Genomic DNA, 12,282 nt, shown 5'->3' with positions numbered 1-12,282 from the left:
TCCACATATCTACCTTGTCTTTCACACACACACATACACACACCCGGGGCATAAGCTAGCAGGCGGCCGGGGTGCTGGGGACGCAACCCCGCCGCTCCTATTACTACAGGGAGGGAACTGTAAAGGGGAGGGTGCTGGAAGGGAAGCAAGACCAGATATTGGAAAAGAATATGCACAACCTCACTTTCAAAACCAGAGTAGAAAGTAGCTGATTCTTCATTGAGCAGTGAACTCGGTACTCATATAAGAATACAGAGGTGATGTGGGATTCCCCTCTGTATGCTGTATGTTTTATTACCATCGATTAAAAATAAGCTACTTCAGCCTATAGCAGGGCAGAATATAGCCAGGCTGGAAGAGATATAAAGAGAGAGTAGGCAAAGTCAGAGAGGCACCATGTAGCCACCTAAGAAGCAAGAGGTAACAAACCACAAACCTCGTGGTAAAACATAAAATAATAGAAATGGGTGAATTTAAGGTGTAAGAGTCAATTAATAAGAAGCCTGAGCTAATAGATCAAACTGTGTTTTAATTATCATAGTTTCTGTGTGATTATTTGGATCTGGGTGGCCCAGAAACAAAAGAGCAGTTTTCGACTATACAGAGGGACAAGAGCTAAGGAGATCATTCACTGAGGGTTGAGGATGTGATTTGATGCCCCTTACATCCCTCCCTTGTCCACACAGTTTAAGTCAGGGGGAACTGGATCATCTGAGATGCCAAGGAGAGATGTATGCGCATTACATAATAGAAGAGACATGTTGAACCCAAAATGGTGGTAAAGAGTAGGCCTGCAGTGAGCATAGTTCAGAGGAGCAAGCAGTTCATCCTCGTAGAGAGACGTGTTCACAGCAGGCCACTGTAGCCAGACAGAGCAGGCTATCCTGTGCTGTCCAGTGTAGAAGCCGCTGGCTCCATGTAGCAGTATAACTTCACACACGAATCAGTTAAAAAGAAATAAGCCTAAAATTCAGTTTCTCAGTGGCATGAGCCCAATCAAGGATCAGTAGTCACATGCGGCCACATGCTGCTGTCCTGGACAGGACAGATGCAGAATCTCTCGGTTGTTCCAGAAGGGTCTACAAACTTCTGTCAACTGTACCCAGCAGAGACCATCCGGCACTCAGGTCCTGGTGGACTTAAGTCACCCTCGTCACCTCTGGTTAGCAGCTCTCTAGCTGAGATACACCAGCAAGACAGAGCACGGGACACACACAGAGAATCACAGACGGCTACCCTACATACATATGTAAGGCAGCCTTACATACACAGGAATTGGGGAAGGGATTGCTGCTGAGACCCTGGCAAGAACTTGTTTTTCCAGCATTCGCATTTTAAATTCATTGTGTGTGTGTGTGTTTACGTGGGTGGGTATAGATGCGTGTGAGCACGTATACATGTACACCTTAGAGACAAGGTCAGTTTCAGACTGTCTTCTTCAGGAGCCAGCTACCTTGCTTTCTGAGACCTGTGGTTGACCCATCAGGCGAGGAAGGCTTTCCAGTCAGCCCCAAATCTCGTCTCTCTCTGCTTCCGGGAATTGGGACTGCAAGTGTCTGCTGTTGTGCCCAGATCTGAATTCAGGTCCTCACGTGAGCAAGGAGGTCATCTCCCCAAGCCCTTATAAGGATATTTTTACTGTTACTAGTGTTCTGTCTTTGGGGGCCCGGTTTGGTCATTTGTTTCATTGGGAAAACAGTTCAGAATGGAAGGCATAGATGATGACACCACTCTCAGGACACACAAGACTGGGTGCACTGTTTAAGCTCTTAGGGCAGCAGCTCCTTCCTCCATTAAGGAGGCAGCGAAATCACAACTGGCCGCCCTACCATGTCACCTGATTTACCAGAGTCCTGGAAGCTGAGGGAGTGGCTTGAGGCACTGGCCACACTCTCAGGAGGAAACAGAGCTGGAGGGGGCTGCACGCTCAGTGTCCCCACCTTATATCCATGCCCCTGGAAGCGGATACCTTATGCATGTGTGGTGAACCCCCTGATTGCTTCTCAGAAGTCATGAGGAGGGTAAGAATGTCTCCTAGACACCAAGCTTGTACGATGTCAATAAAAAAGTGTCAGAGCCATGAGTGGAACCAAGGGCTTTGGACACAGTCAAACGGCTCTCCTGGGCTCCCATGATGATCCTCTGTGCCAACCTACGTGTGAGGACTAGGAGGTAAGGCTGCCTTTGCCGAGTCTGTATGCTAGTAGGAGTGGCCAGCTTCTGCAAGAACCCAGTTCTGCAAAGACTGCAGAAGATAGTGCTTCAGAGCCAAGGTCTGAACTCTGCAGCCACTAGATACGCATGTGTCGGTTTCACGTCTACACCCTGTGGGTGTTTCTGAATTCTGCCCAAAGCTGATGGAATATTGTGAGGAAGCTCACAATAAGGAAGCATGGTCCCTCATCCTCCTGACTGGCAGCAGCTGAGAGCCTCATGCCCATGTGGGTCCTAGCACAAACGGGTCAGGGTGTTGAGCCGGCTCCTGCTGTCAGCACATTCCCGAGTTATCTCTTGGAGCTGCAGCTCTTCAACAGGCAGAGAGAAGGACTTACTGTGGCTCCTGGCGCAGGTCACCACAAGACTCCATCCCATCAGACAACCCTAGCAACCCCCGAGGACGATGGAGTTGTGAATTTCGTCACTGGTCTACTGACATAAATTGAGTGGAGCTTGAATGTCACTGGCTATGTGCTGGCTCGGTGGTCTTTCCCAGACACAAGCCTCCAGACGAAGTGGCAACAGGTCTGAGAAGTGTGGGCATCCAAGCCTCGGGTGACCCCGAATAACCTGTGGATGAGACAGTCTCATAGGGATTGGCAGGGCAAGCCCCAAAAGAACCTTCTAGAGCCTGGTTTAATTCTCTCTTTGCTGTCACTTGTTTGTCAATACGATGGTTTAGAGTCAAAGGAAAGGACCACTGGGTTTCAAAAATAAGTGAATTTTTTAATCCCCTAGACCTGTGCATATACTGACCAGGAGAAAATGCCTCAAGTAAAAGTGGATGTTTTCATGAAGGGAACTTTAACCTTACACAGATTACTCCTCGTTATCAGAGGAGAGAGGCAGTGCATGGATCCACTTACCACTTGGCTAGCATCTGGTCACCCGATCACCAGTACTGCAGAGAACCAGCAAGTGCACAAAAGCCCTCTGGGCCTGGCCCAAGGGGTTATGTTTTCACAAGATTGCAAGGTAAGCAGACACTGTCCTAAAAGAAAGGGTGAGCCCGGGAGGACTGTGTGGGTGCCATTGGATCAATTTAAAAGCAAAAGAAAAAAAAAGAACTGAAATATCAAGAAGTCTCAGTTCTTCAGCAAGCTAGAGATGAACTCCTGCTAGAGGCAAACAGCACAAGCTGGCTGCATTCAGCCTTCCAAGACAGGCTTCCTTACTCGTTACTCCGACTCTGAGCCCAGGGTGTAGCGCAACGCCTGTTCTACAAGCCACACACTACTGTACGGTTCGCACGTCGGGCAAGGGTCTGGAGATGGAAACACATGCATGCACGCATGTGATGGTGCGACAAAGAATGCCCCCTTTATTGTATTCCAGGGCATCTTATATCCCGTCTCCTTCCAAGCCCTAACTCTGAGCCTCAAGCCCTCCAGAAACCACTCCCCTGCCATCAGGAACTCCTGAGGGTCTCGTGCTCAGAGCAGCTGCAAAACAAGCTGTTTGCTCAGAGCAGCTGCAAGCATAGGAAGACAAGTTGTTTACTGTGGCAGGCAGGGGGTCACAGGAAATTCAGGGTCTGGGGCTCCAGAGTGCCCCAACACCAGGGCGCCATTCAAAGAGGACTAAATGCTACCTAGCATTGGGGCGCACATAGAGGTGCTAAGCCATCTAAGTCACATGACCTCTCTGGGCCTTCACTTGTTTTCTCTACAATAAGGGTTGAGCCTAATAGTCCTCACCTAGAGACACGTGTTCTGACTCAAGAGGCTTTTAGTACCTCTTAACTGGAAGCAGAGAAACTACAAAACACTCTACAGCATGCAGAGTGTTCCCAGCCACAAGTTTAAACCACGTTGTGGTTAAAAAACTGGTTTCAACCATATCAGATACTATTTTCATGAGGTGACATCCGACCCAGACACCTGAAGGTCCTCCAGAGTACCCAGTGTGTCTTCTCTTCTAGGTCCCTTGTTTGAAGTTGTCCCAAATTATTTCATTTCATTATAAATAATAATTTTTATACCATACCAAAAATATGTGACTAAAACACTCAGTTTTAATTTAAAAAATCAAACTGCCTAAGACTTTGGGAGCAGAACCCTAAGAAACATTTACAGTGGGGGGTGCCTCCACTTGGCCTTTTGTAGAACCCATACTGACAGTAGCATTAATCTTTGGGAAGCTACCTTGATGGTTGTTGGGATTATGTCTCCCAAAGACGTGGCTCATCAAATAATAACTTCATTGGCACTGGAAGTAAGCACTCAGCTTGGGAAAGCCCCATCCCGTGGGAAGGAGGCTGCGAGAATGTCTGTGTGAGGTCTTGGTAGCTGCACACTCCTTCAAAAGAACGCCAGGGTGGAAATCGGTTCCCTACAAAACGCTCTTGTGTCTTTTCCAGAAGCTAGGCCTAGAAGATTTTGTTTTCTCTACCTCCTGCTTCTCATCCTCTGCCTCTCCTTAAGCCTGAGCGGGAATCTCCTCCCCCAGGCGTCCTCAGGACCTCACCATGGTTATGTTTCCCACACACTCTACTTCGCTTCTCTTTAGCTCGCTGGACTTTCCTGAGGGGAGAGGCTGTGTCTTGTGTTTTCTGCACCCTCAGTGTCTAGCCACAGTGAGCATACAGTAGACACATTATAAATGCCAGCTGACACCGGTGTCCGTAGCAGACAGAAAAACGCTGGATAGAGCATCATTGGATAGAGACCTCCAGTGCCGAAGAGGCTCCTAGAAGAACTTGGAATTGGATAGGTGGCTCTTGGGTTCTGACTCATGGCTGTGGTAGTTTCTTGGTGCTGGAGTTTAATGACCAGGGGTGAGAGGGGACAGAGGTGTACCCTCAAACCTGTAAGTCCTGAGTAGCTGCAACTGAATCCCCAGACAAAACCAAGGAGCAAGATGATTCTGCCCCTCAACCCAGGAAACCAGAAGTAAGAGGATTTGAAAATATCTTTGTGAGTGTGTGATGGTTAACCTCAACTGTCATCTCGACAGAACCAGGAACCACCAGACACAAATCTGTGGGCTTGTCTAGCGGGGACTCTCTAGGCTGGGTTAGCTGAGATGGGACAATCCACCCTAAATGTGGGTGGTAGCGTGCATATGGGCTGTGGTCCCAGATGAAAAAGGACAGCACACTAGCTCCACATTCATCTCTCTGTGTTTCTGCAGATGCTGTGACCATCTCAAGCTCCTGCCGCTGTGACTTGACCCCCATGCCTGGCTGCCCCCTCCGACTATGAGCCCAAATCAGCCTCTCTTTATTTAAGCTCCGTTGTTATTGATTCTGTCGAATTTACAAGGCAACTAACTAACATGATGGGAGTGTTTCAAAAGTCTGAAGTAAGGTTTAAAATGTAAAATTAAAGAAAAAAAAGGGTAAATGGGAATGGGAAAGTCCCCAAATACAAATTCAGTCACTAAGTAAAATGCCCTGGGCAAGCGAGGCCACAGGCTCAGCCCACAAGCCAGAAAACCAGTGAGTTGAAAATATGCACAGCCTTCAGCACAGAAACATGGAGAAAGGAAAAACAAAGAAAAGTTTAAAAGAAAAGTAGAGGTCCACTTTCTGCTCCTATAAAATAGAGGTCCACTTTCTGCTCCTATAACAAGCTGTCCACGGTCAGGTACATTACAAGACAAATAAAATCAAATTTACTGCCTACGGGTCTAGAGGCCAAGATGCCAGAGCTTAAGGTGCTGACAGAGTCAGTATCCGGAGAGCTCCACAGATGAACTTTCCTGCTGAGTGGCTCACGTGGCAGGAGCAGGAACACACATGAGAACCTCCATGGTACTGTTACGTGGTTGTCACCAGAATGGAGTCCTCAGGACTGGAAAGATTCCCAAAGCTCCGCCTCCCAAACTGAGCAGTCCCTGGCTTACGATGCCCCCATCTTACAGCGTTTCAGTTTTCTGATGGGTTTATCGGAGTAGCAAATGCACTTCCGGGCAGGAAAAGGCGGGAGCTCGCAGATGTTTGCCCCTGTGCGTGTAGACCAGAGGACAGGCACCATCCGACTTGTTGGGGGTGGCGGCTGTTCTAGTTTGCAGTTGTTGTTGTGAGGCAAGGTCTATCCCTAAGACCCGAGTCACTGATAATCTTAGACTGGCAGGCTTCGAAGCCCCAGGGACCCTCCTGCCTGCTGTAACTATAAGCCACTGTATCAGCCTCTTCACGTGGTGCTAGGAATGAAAGTCAGGTCTTCATGGCTGCACTGCAAGTGCTGTACCAACTGAGCATCTCTAACCTAACACTGAACAGACTCAGCCAGGCTGTAGTTATATATAATCAAAATTTACCACCCCAGGTGTAACCCCATCCCAAGTACCCATGGGTTCCAACAGGTGACGCTTCAGAGGATACCAACGTTCCAACCATGGCAGGCTCTACCCTCAAAAGTAGAGAGCTGAGACTGTGGACACCCGGGAAACTCTCACAAGACCATCAGAAAGGAGCCCCCTTCATTTGCACAGCAGAGACCCAAGACTGAGCGCTGCGGACCCACTGACTCCCTTCCAGTGGGTGTGTTAGATTCCTGTGGCTGCTGTAACAATACGCCGCAGCTGGGCAGCTTAAGCCAACAGAAGCGCCTTCCTGCAGTTCTACAGGGCAGTCTGAGGTCATGGCTGGCAGGCCGTCACGGCATCCACACCTGCAGGGGGATCCTGCGCTGCTTCTGCCAGCTTCTGGTCATGGCTGTGATCCCCTGGTTTTCCTTGGCTTGGAGCCACAGCACGTAGTCTCTGCCTCCATCTGTGCGTCTTCTCCTCTTCCGGGAGGGATGCCAGTCCTATTGGACAGGGACCACCTACTCTAGTATGAGTTCATCTTAACTAATTAAGTCTGTGCCATCCGTGTTTCTAAATGAGGTCACATCCTGAAATGCTGGAGGTCAGGGCTTCAGTGAATATTTGGAGGGAATGTAATAGCTACCTTCTATCCTTCCACCTTTTCTTTTAATGGTGATTATGTTTAAACACGGTCTAACAGAAAGCTTTCTTTAGAAGGGAGCATCGAGGAAGATGGAGTACTCCTTGCCCATCAGGTTTAAAAGAGAGGGGAATCCCCAGTAACAAGGTGGGTGGTAGGAGGATGCACTTTTTTCTCCTGCTTCACTCTCTGACCCCACAACACTTTCCACGGTGTGGTTCTGACAAGGATGGAGTTAACCTCAGATCTAGCCAGTGGAGGGCATAGCATTGTGATCCTGCCCACGTAGGTTCTGGAAAGTCAAACTCAGGTCCTCCTGCCTACAGAGCCATCTCGCAGCATGATATTTCTTCATGTATTATCACATCACAGTCCACTCTTGATCTTAGAGCCCTGGCTCTTTATGGTAAAATGATTGACAACTCGAGAGGGACAGACACACAGTGAGACCCTCATACTGTTCCCGCCTTAGAGCCCAGTCCATCACAGCATGCGTAGATGCCTACTGAGGTTTGCAGACCTTTGCTCTACTTGGCCATGCTCCAGCAACAGGTGTGATCTCAGCAGAATGTCCCCCTCCCAGGTGTCTAGTGTGATGGAGCTAAGATAACATCACCTTTGGCTCTGACACTTTTGATGTGCATGGGTGTTTTGCCTGCCTGTGCGTATGTGTACCGTGTGCATGGTTTGCCTATAGGAGTCAGAAAAGGGCATTGGGTCCCCTGTAACAGGAGTTACAAATGGTTAACAGTCAGTCACCATGTGGGTGTTGAGAATCGAACCTGGGTCCTCTGGAAGAGCAGCCTGTTGACTGAGTTTTCTGTCCTGCCTGGTTCCCGCAGTTGTTAAGTGTCACGTCCACCCTCGACCAGCAAGGATAACACGACCACCGGAGCTCTTCTTACTGCAGTTTATTCCAGGACTTTATTCACTTTCTCTCTCTCTTCCCCTCTCTCCTTTTCCTCTCTCTCTCCTCCCCCTCCTTCCTCTCTCTCTTTGACCTCTCTCTCCCTCACTCCTTGACCTCTCTCTTTCTCTCACCTTTCTCTGGGCAAACCTTTCCCAGCCCTTAAGTAGGCATGGGCTGCGAACCCAGAACTGCCAAGTGGGCACTGCCCATAGGCCCACGCATATGCAAGCAGCTGATGATGATTGTGTGATCAGGCATAAGTCAGACTTTAGCCATAGGAGTTGATTATACATCTCCATCAGGTGTGATTCCATGCAGCTCGCTACAGTTAAGTACCAAAGAAGTCCCACAGAGATCTACATTAACTATAAACTGATTGGCCTAGTATCTCAGGCTTCTTATTCACTCATATAACTTACATTAGCCCATAGTTCTTGTCTGTGTTAGCCACGTGGCTCAGTACCTTTTTCAGAAAGGCAGTCACATCTTGCTTCCTCTGTGTCTGGATGATGATTGCAGACTGAGCTTTTCTCTCCCAGAATTCTCCTGTTCTCATTGCCCCACCTCTACTTCCTGCCTGGTGGCCACGCCTATACTTCCTGCCTGGCTACTGGCCAATCAGCATTTTATTAAGAATAATACAAGTGACAGGATAAAAGACCATTGTCCCACAGCAGCAGCCAGGCGTGGGACACTGAACCTGTTAGCTCCCGCCCTGGGCCGTTTTTGAGGTGTTGACAGACCATGACTCTCCTTTACAAGATCTATTTACTAATTCCTTTGCCTGCAGTTGCTATGGACATTTATTTTTTGACTAGGCAAACAGTACTACTAGCGACAATCCCACATATCACTTTTTAAATACCCAAACTTTCCCACCTGGGAAGGGACAATTAGGGTGCATGCTGGTCTGGACAGTAGGCAGTGATCCTGGTCTAGCAGGGGCTTGCCTTCCATCCACTCCCATTCTGACATGAGGGCCAGCATGAGCTGTGTGTACCACAGGCCCCTAGGTATGTTCAGCATTGGCACAGACTTTGCCACATGGGGTTGAAGGCACAGCACAGCCCACCCCACCAGGCCCTGAGGAACTCTGCCCTCAACAGTGGTTTCTTGCTTAGGAATCATGTTTGCTTTCAGCACTCACAATCACAGCCCTCATTCTAAGACTACTGCTTTACATAGGAAAAAGTGGAAGTGATGTGAGGGAGAAAGGAAACGGACAGTGTGGTCATTACATCAGCATACTCCTTCCTAAGCAACAACAGCCATGTTAGCATCCTCCCCAGCCCTGCCTCAGACCCCCAGAGAACCAGGGTGAGCTAGTGGGGACTGCCCATCAGTGTCACTCATGCTGTATGTGAACACACACTTGCGAAGGTGTGAGCCAGCCCTTCATGTTTTATCTGCCTATTTGAAACAATCAGCATCTCAATCGCCTGTTCAGCTTCTTCACTCACAGGAGGATCGGCTTCTCCCCACTGTTGGGCACCTCAGGTTGCATTTCTTAGTCTGAATAAATGATGACAAACTTCTCAAACTGGAGCACTGACTCCCATTGTGGTTTCTCAGTGACATTCTGAGTGCCTGTATCTTCTTCATGAAGTGCAGCCCAGGCCCACTCCTGACAAGGCCCACTTGTAGCCCCTAGGGTGACCAGCATTGCTCTGACTTGCTAAGTCTGTCCAGTGTCTTATCCACAGGCACTATGTCACAGAGCCATCAAAAGCCCCTGTCTTTTGGTAGCAGACAGTAGAGTTCTTGTTCGCGTTGTCTGACCCAGAGGATACAAGAACAATGTGTTCCCAGTCAATCTGTGTCTACTCCTCTCAGGGGCCTAGGTGGTCACCATAAGTGAACACACAATGGTGCCTGCTGTGCGTCACAGGTACCTTTTGAGCCTGGAAGGGGGTTCTTGTGATGGGCACAAACATACTCTGTTTTAACATACCCCCAAAATTCCCATGATAATTCCCATAAAGTTGTGTTCCATATGAATAGCTCTCATTAAATTACCCATTGGCCCCTAGTCTCTGCCCGTGAGGCTGTAAAACCCAATGAATGCGGAATGTTTACCAATGCTGAATTCTTGAACATACAATGCAGCCCACCAGGGTAGTTTGTTTTCTCAATTTTCTTCTTTGTTTTACAGTGACGCTGTGGCCACCCATGGACCAGAAGTCCTTTGTCCCCCATTCTTTCATCTTTCTCTTTCCCAAACTACTGGTATCTGTGAGCCAAGGTCATCCTAACAAATCTGATTTCATGTGTGCCAACTTGCATCATAGGAGAGCTATAAAAAGATGGTAATAAAGAGAACTGACTGGATTTATCTCTTGAAATTAATAAAAAGCCATTGAAAGATGGACAAGGAAGCTGCCAGAGGTGGCAGGAAGCCCTGAATGGTTCGTAGATGTCTTGGGTTTTGTGGTTTTTATTTTGTTAATCAAATTCAATCTGGATCGGCTTTGTAAAAAGCGTGTTAAGGACGTGGGAGTGGCCAAGTCACACGCTTTCTGTACAAGCGTGAAGGCCTAACTTCAAGCTTTAGAACTCACACGAAAAGTCAGATGTGGTGCTCTCTTGTTAATCCCAACACTAGAGGGGCAGAGACAGGCAGAATCCGGCCTACGGCTTCCCCAGAGCTGCCCCAGGGCTGCGGAGAAGCAGCAATGCCTAATTCAGAAAAACAAGATTCTGAAGTCTTCAGCTACTGGAACTTCTACATAGGAAAGCTTCTTACTCAGCCTGCATTGGGAGAATAATGTCCCAATGAGAGGGAAGTTCCAGAAGATAGATCTGATATACCACGAAGAAGCTTTCTTAAGTAAGCAGTCCCATCCAATAGCGTAATGAGTCCATAGCTCTAAGTCAGAGGGGCTGTGTCCATCTGAGGGCCCCACCTGGCTGTGATAGTCCTGGAGAGGTAGGGTTGGGGAGAGAGGAAGAAAAGGGAGGAAGGGTGGACCTGCTTAGTCCTGTGTGGTGACACACATCAGCTCTGACTACCAAGGATGCCTGGTGACATGGCTAGGACCTCGTGTGGATCGTGTCCTTCCTGACCTACTTGGCCATCTGCGATCAACCCTGTTCGCTGCGATGACAACGCACAATCTGTCTCTGTAAAGCCATCCGCTTCGGTCATTCTTGTTTCAGGTTGGCTCCATGCGGCTAAGGGATGCCCTGACACCAGGATATCAGACACCATCTCCTGAAGCCTGTGTGACAAATGACCCCAAGCCCTCCTCCCTCTGCTCTGCCCTTTGTCTCAAATGTGCCTGTGGCCTGGCTGGCCATTGAAAAGGCCGCATCTATTCCAACATCTTTCTTTGACTAGCCCTGCCTTCTGGTGTGGAATCTGGGAAAATTAAGGTTGGCATGATTGCAGGTGTTCACCTACAGTACTGAACAGAAGATAGAAACCTGGGGACATTTTATTTACGTTACAAGGAACCTGATAGAAGATTGAGATATACTTCTGCCATTAATTACAATAAATTATCCATTTGTGTGGATTAAATGATCAACACCCCAGATTGCCCTCGGGTCACATTTCTGAATGTGGAAATTGCCCACAAATAAAGTGACAAGGACACAAAATGCCCAGCACTGAGGTAGCTCCTGTGGTTTCCCTATGGGGCACCATGGAGCTGCTGCTTGCCCGTGTGGCTCGGCTGTCCTCCAGGCTGTCACCAATAGCATTGATTTTACAGCTGCTCAACTCTGGGCTTCATGTCTGTGTTACCGGCTCAATGGACATGTCACGTGACTGTGGAGCCAACACTGTAAGGGATCCGAGCACCTGCCTTTGCCTTATCTGATCGTTCCTTCTAGTTCATGGATTTCAACATCACTCCTTGGCACAGGCTGCTTTCCTTGACTCTCACCTGGAGGCCTCTTGCTCATGGGCATGAAGATCTGGCGTCCTGATAGGGGCTGTACCCATGAGTCAATCACAGGTGTGAGGGCTTGTGAATTGCCAAGTAGGAGGCCGCCAGGACCATGTCCGGTCCCTGGATGACGAGGGAGGCTTGCCAATCATAGTCACGTTTTGAACTAGCCCATTCCCACAGCCTGCCCAGTGAATAACAGACATGGTCTCAGCTCCTAACATACTCCCTAAGATGTCTGGACACCTCTGAAGAAATCCCTAAATGTCTCTCCCTCAGCAGATGGCCAAGGGGCTGCAGGGGCCCAGGCAGTGGAATACCTCTGGGAGGTGGACAAGACGGTCACAGATATCCTCACCAGTGTCCAGTCC

Source organism: Microtus pennsylvanicus, chromosome 1 (assembly GCF_037038515.1).
Source record: "Microtus pennsylvanicus isolate mMicPen1 chromosome 1, mMicPen1.hap1, whole genome shotgun sequence".
NCBI lineage: Eukaryota > Metazoa > Chordata > Mammalia > Rodentia > Cricetidae > Microtus > Microtus pennsylvanicus.
Note: the sequence above shows the minus strand (reverse complement) of the source record.